Here is a 6000-nt window from a genome sequence, read left to right on the forward strand (position 1 = left end):
TTACCTACAGATCCTAACCACCTGCCGGCCAATCACAAACAGGCGCTTCATACGACCACGAGGTAAAAATACATTTCAGTTTCCTCTGAAAGCAGCAGAGTGCAAGATTCTTCCTTTAACTTCACTGAAATGGGTCAAACTGAGAAAATAAAAGACAGTTCAGTACAGTGTATAACGGTGTCGGCTGCAGCGCAGCTGCCTCATGCAGACAGAGTACAGAAGCCCGGGTGTGTCAATCTGGGCCGTTCATTTAACGACTTGCTTTTCCCTGAGCCTGACGGTCTGAGGCCCAGAAGGAACGTAAGCTTGTATTATGGAGTTGCAGACCCAGTAGTCACTCTGAGTGCAGCATCGGGGACTTGGATTGGATTCTGGAGGCCCCGGGGAGCCGGTGGAGGTCACTGACTTGTGGAGGGACATGAGTCCTGTTGGGCTGATCAGAAACCAGCTGCGTTCTGAACAAGTTTCCGAACCCGTCAACTTTTTCTTTGTGGGAACATGTGATCCACGTTTTGTGATCCAACATCATCAGTTTAACTTCCCCACCAATTTAATTCAAAACTTTCATATTTTCTACATTCATTACACATAAAGTCACATATTTCAAGCCTTTTTTTGTGTTTTAATCTGGATAAATTCATCTTACAGCTCATGGAAATTAAAATCCATGTTTTAAAATATTAGAATAAATAATGTAAAATACAGAAATGTCGACCTTCTGAAAAGTTCTGAAGAATATTAATTTATGCTCTCAGCACTTGGCTCCTGTTGCATGAATTACTGCACGGTGGCAACCAGCCTGCTCAGGTGTTCTGGAGGCCCAGGTTCTTTGATGGCGGCCTTCAGCTTGTCTGCGTTGTTGGTCTCTCATCTTTCTCTTGAAGCTTATAGATTCTCTATGGGGTTCAGGTCTGGCGAGCTGGCTGGCCATTTAAGCACAGGAACACCATGGTCAGCAAACCAGCTCCTGGTGGTTCTGGTCCCGTGCCAAGTTCTGCTGGAACAGGAAATCAGCATCTCCATAAAGCCTGTCAGCAGGTGAAGCATGAAGTGCTCTAAAGTCACGCTGCTTTGATAAAACTCAGTGGGCCAGCAGAGGACCCAAATAATCAGACTGTGGAAACTTCAACTATATATATATATATAATATATATATTGACTTAAATTACAGGAGGAAAGGACGTTTTTCAGGATATTCTATATTTTTTCGGGGCACCTGTTGTGTGCAGGTGATCTGGGAGCTTTATGGGGAAGTTGCAGACTAAAACCAGCTGAAGTCTGAAAGTCAGTCTGTCTGAACCAGTTCAGCTAATTAAAGTTGTGAAATTATACATGAGCAGCGGCGGAAAAAAGGTCAGCAGGAAATTAATTTTTAATTGAAGGGAGGTTTGGCGGCGTGAGGCCGCGCAGACGGGCCGCAGACTGGACCACTAACCCTGATCTGGATCGGGCTGTTTGTTTCTGTGTCAGCAGCTGCGAGGCGTGATCAGCCGCTGCTTCTCTATTTTTACACTCCTTCGTCTCTATTTCTGCCCGAGCGGCCTGTGAGATAAATGTAGTGTTCAGACCCACGAACACAAACACTCACCACTTACTGCTTCAGCGTCTCTAATTTAACCCTGAATCAGCTGTTCTTCCTCCCCAGGGCGATCTGTAACCTGCAGCCGTGAGGAACAGCTCATTAGCCTCATTACTGATTCGTCACTCAAGCAGTTTTTACTTACTGATGGTTAGAAAGCACCGGCCTGACCGTCGTCTGGTGACCCCGATGGCACAAATTTGGGCCGAAGATGCAGAAGATCCACATTTTAACCAACCGAGAAACAGAAACTCAAAAATATCTGCTGGCACTCGCTTTTATCGCCAAGTGTTCCGCCATCCATCCGCTGTGCGCCACCTGGCGTTTCAGAAGGAAACGGACAGTTAAAATCTGAGAAGAAGCTGTTTCTGTCTTTGTAAGAGTCGATCAGGTCAAGGTTATTAAAGTTTTTACATTTTTCAATAGTTTTTATTTTGTTTTGACTTTTTGTTTTCAAGTTCAGTTTAAATTTGTTTTTGTTTTTTTGAAACTGCTTCATTTTAGTTTAGTTTTTATCAGCTTCAGTGTCACTTTGTCTTTTTGTCAAGGGCGAGGTTCAATAAGGTCAGAAAAAGTATTGTGTTATAAAACCTCAACAAAACTTTGTACAATTTAAAGCCCCTTCTCCACCGCACGGTACCAGCTCGACTCCACTCTGTTGAAAAGCTGCACCTGTACCTGCTACCAGGTACTTTTTCTCGTATCACCTCCGTCGAGGTTCCAGTCGAGCTGAGGCGATACTAAAATGTGACGTGAAAACACAGCAGGCTGCTGATTGGTCGGAGAGAATCGTCACTATTCACTGCATCATCATTGCTGCACCAGACAGAGGCCAGCAGCAGGAAGTTTAATATTTTACAGTTTTCGTATGGAATTTCATCACTTAATCCACTTCTGAGAAGTTTTGAGGTGAGCCAGGTTTCCCGTCTTGCGTGAGCTTTTCAAATGGACGTGAGAATTGTTGCACATATTTCCTCACCTTCCACTGCAGAGCTCCAGACTAACTTTTGCACTAGTTGCACTGGGGCGCCTACATTTTTCATTTAGGTGCACGGCCACAAAATATACGTGCGCCCAAATTTTTTCCAGCACCTTTAGCACCATAACAGTATATTTCCCACGACACAAAACAAAACTTTTCTGTCCCGGCCTTTCAATAAATGACCAGTGTTTTTGGCTGGTTGCATTTTCTCCAAGCTCCCGCGACATGGCTCGTTTCGCTTTCAGAAGTTCGGTCGATAACATTTGGAAAGCCTCGATTCATAGATTACCCTCATTCGAGTAAGCGGAGGGTGAAAGTGGAAGTTAGCCAGCTCACCAAGTCAGAACAGTGACAATTGTAAACCTCACCGCCAGCTAGAGTATAAATCCAGCACCCCTTCTGGGCTCTACAGTGCGACCATTTTGCACGCATATGCCCCTAAAAAATCGATCCGTGCGAACCGGAAAAATGATTTATGAGCAAAATGTGCGAGTAACAACCATAACTATACAACCTACAATAACCCCCCCCCCACCCTGCTCGCCGCGCTGCACTGCGCCGCTAATGGTTAAAAACATCCCGCCCCTGGTAGCGGGCAGGACGCGACGCAAAGCTGGTGTAAATCAAATGAGAGTTCCCGGTGGGCCGCTCGTTACAAAGATGTCAGCAGCTGGAGCGGCGGGACAGAAGACAACCGGGGGAAGATAAGGAGGTTGTTGGTTTGGCGATCTGGCTGTTAGCAATATCAGGTGCCTTTTGTTGAAAAATGATCAACTTTTTATAAAATCGATGAGCTCGTCAGTTTCACTGTTCGTCAACTGACCGATCACAGCCTGGATGGGGCGGGACATAGAAATGGTTTGATGCGCTACAGTAAACTTTTAAATGTTGAATGGTTGTGACTACTGATGAGACAGCAGCATTAACAAATTAATGACTGAAAACATGAAACTGCTGTTTTGTCCAACTGGAATTAATTTTAGACTAGTGGGAGGCTGTATAGTGTACTAGTACATAAAATGATGAATATCCTACATATAGTAAAATTTTACTATTTATACATTAACACACTGCCAGTATACTATTAGATTAAATTATCTAATGTTAGAATATCACTCTAGTTTCTCCTCCATGTTGTGCAAAGAGCCTCTGCAGTGGAAAACTCCTTCTAGCCTCCTGAGAGCAACACGTGCCCCCTGTTCTGTTTTCCTACAGTTCCTGTAACACTGTTCAGTAGTCCTGTTTCCATCAGGGGTGGCGTGGGTTGTGTGGCTGCTGCTGGTGGATCGTGAATCCGCCCCTGGTTCAAAAACTACACAAGCGCCAATCACAGTAAAGTTTGTTCTGATGACTGAGCAGTGTTTTAAAAGCTGTTTTCAGAGTTACACAAGCTCAAAACATCTGGTTCAATATTTTAAAAAGCTTTAAGAAAATATTAAGGCCGATGCCGCGGCGTGCAGATACAAGGGTCTTCACTTCACGTCCTCCAATGGTTAAACACAAGGACCAAAATACTAGGCTTACGAAATATGAAATAAACTGACAAAAATAAAGACATTTGCAAAGTTTCAGTGAAACGAAAATATTTTTTTAAACCTAGTTTTCATTATTTCGTTAGTTTTCGTTAACAATAACGACCTTGCTTTAGCGTCGGTCTCAGCTTCACCTTAAAATTTTACTTTTACAAGAACTAATAGAGAGTTCGTCAACACCGCCAGTAAAGAACTGCCTCCACGTCAAGATGGATTTACTGGATACCACACGCAGGAGGACGGATCAGCTGCAGCTTTACGGATCAGAACCACCTCACTGCAGCCGGCGAACCGCAGGAAGCTGCTTAGTGTGCTGAATATGTCCAGAACCTCAGGATGATGACAAGAAGAGGAAAAGGAGCTTAAAAAAAGCAGGATGAATGAGGAGAGAGAGATGAGGAGCGAAGCAAAAGAGAACGAGGGGAAGAAGAGTAGAAAAAGATGAAGACGAGGAGGAGGAGGTGTGGATGATCTGGTTGTCCTACTTTTTCCTCTGTTTTCTATTTTTAGATTCTCCAATGACTCTGCTAGTGTTTCCTGCTGTTGTCATCAAACCCCAAAACACCCCCCACCCCCCGTCGGACTGATTCCTTCCCAGCATGCACTTCAATCAGAGAGTCTGGGGAGCCCTAACACCTCCCACAGACATCAACTACAACCAGAATGGAACTGGGAGAGCGCAGAGCAACAGTCCAGTTTCTGTGATGTGCATTTCCAAACTGTTAGCGTTAACGTGTCAGCGGCAGCGACACAGCCGATCATGTGACAACGTGTTTGCACTACACCTAAATAAAATAACACGTTTACACGGTGTGTGCCTGACGCCTGTGAGTCTATGGAGACCGCAGGTGTGATGGCTGAGGTGTGTACGACTCACCCCTCATATAAACAGTGGCGAGGACAGAGAAGGAGCTACCATAAAGCATCTGCATGATTATTAGGATGGGTCACATCTTCAGGTCGCAAAATCCAGAAAACCCTGATTTCTTCCAGCCATGCATTTGTTTCTGTAGCGATGCTGGATGTAGCTGTTACGTGTTGTTGTATGTTTAGTCGTGGCACAACGTTCATTTTATTTACGACGGCCCCCGGAATTTGGATCAGCTCCAAAATTTTAGGGTTTCTTCCTCAGCACATGTAACACCCTTCTACCAAGTTTCTATATTAATGGCCACTCGGGCATCTTAATGGCCATCCAGGTTTATTTAAGACCCCCCGGGTATATTAACGGCCACCCGGGTATATTAACAGCCACCCGGGTATATTAACGACCACCCGGGTATATTAACAGCCACCCGGGTATATTAACGACCACCCGGGTATATTAACAGCCACCCGGGTATATTAACGACCACCCGGGTATATTAACGGCCACCCCGGGTATTTTAATGGCCACTCTGGCATATTAACGGCCACCCGGATATATTAACGACCACCCGGGTATATTAACGGCCACCCCGGGTATTTTAATGGCCACTCTGGCATATTAACGGCCACCCCGGGTATTTTAACGGCCACCTGGGTATTTTAACGGCCACCCCGGGTATTTTAACGGCCACCTGGGTATATTAACGGCCACCCCGGGTATTTTAACGGCCACCTGGGTATATTAACGGCCACCCGGGTATATTAACGGCCACCCCGGGTATTTTAATGGCCACTCTGGCATATTAACAACCACCCCGGGTATTTTAATGGCCACCCGGGTATATAAACGACCACCCAGGTATTTTAATGGCCACTCTGGCATATTAACGGCCACTCTGGCATATTAACGGCCACTCTGGTATTTTAATGGCCAGTCTGGCATATTAACGGCCACTCTGGCATATTAATGGCCACCCGGGTATATAAACGACCACCCCAGGTATTTTAATGGCCACTCTGGCATATTAACAACCACCCCG

The 6000-nt window shown here is 45.3% G+C and overlaps 1 pseudogene; it reads right to left on the reverse strand.

Moving 5' to 3' along the window:
• Window positions 1-51, reverse strand: part of LOC119910778 — a 97154-nt pseudogene extending 97103 nt beyond the window's left edge.
• Window positions 52-6000: the final 5949 nt, after the last annotated feature.

The sequence above is a fragment of the Micropterus salmoides genome, unplaced genomic scaffold (assembly GCF_014851395.1).
Source record: "Micropterus salmoides isolate LMB-PRFRI ecotype aquatic unplaced genomic scaffold, ASM1485139v1 Ms_hic_scaffold_19, whole genome shotgun sequence".
NCBI lineage: Eukaryota > Metazoa > Chordata > Actinopteri > Centrarchiformes > Centrarchidae > Micropterus > Micropterus salmoides.